Genomic DNA, 990 nt, shown 5'->3' on the forward strand with positions numbered 1-990 from the left:
GCCAGCCTGTCTATCTTAGGGTAACGCGAGTCGAGGCGGACGTCGTCGCGGTAGCGACGACGGACGCCGAGACGAGCACGTGACACCACTGCCACCCTGTCTATCTTAGGGTAACGCGAGTCGAGGCGGACGTCGTCGCCGTAGCGACGTCGGACGCCGAGACGAGCACGTGAGACCACTGCCACCCTGTCTATCTTAGGGTAACGCGAGTCGAGGCGGACGTCGTCGCAGTAGCGACGACGGACGCCGAGACGAGCACGTGACACCAGGGCCACCCTGTCTATCTTAGGGCAACGCGAGTCGAGGCGGATATCGTCGCGGTAGCGACGGTGGACGCCGAGACGAGCACGTGACACCACTGCCACCATGTCTATCTTAGGGTAACGCGAGTCGAGGCGGAGATCGTCGCGGTAGCGACGGCGGACGCCGAGACGAGCACGTGAGACCACTGCCACCCTGTCCATCTTAGGGTAACGCGAGTCGAGGCGGACGTCGTCGCGGTAGCGACGTCGGCCGCCGAGACGAGCACGTGACACCACTGCCACCTAGTCCATCTTAGGGTAACGCGAGTCGAGGCGGACGTCGTCGCGGTAGCGACGACGGACATCGAGACGAGCACGTGACACCACTGCCACCCTGTCTATCTTAGGGTAACGCGAGTCGAGGCGGACGTCCTCGCAGTAGCGACGACGGACATCGAGACGAGCACGTGACACCACTGCCACCCTGTCTATCTTAGGGTAACGCGAGTCGAGGCGGACGTCGTCACGGTAGCGATGATGGACGCCGAGACGAGCACGTGACACCACATCCACCATGTCTATCTTAGGGTAACGCGAGTCGAGGCGGAGATCATCGCGGTAGCGACGGCGGACGCCGAGACGAGCACGTGAGACCACTGCCACCCTGTCCATCTTAGGGTAACGCGAGTCGAGGCGGACGTCGTCGCGGTAGCGACGTCGGCCGCCGAGACGAGCACGTGACACCACT

The sequence above is a fragment of the Triticum aestivum genome, chromosome 6A (assembly GCF_018294505.1).
Source record: "Triticum aestivum cultivar Chinese Spring chromosome 6A, IWGSC CS RefSeq v2.1, whole genome shotgun sequence".
Taxonomy (NCBI): domain Eukaryota; kingdom Viridiplantae; phylum Streptophyta; class Magnoliopsida; order Poales; family Poaceae; genus Triticum; species Triticum aestivum.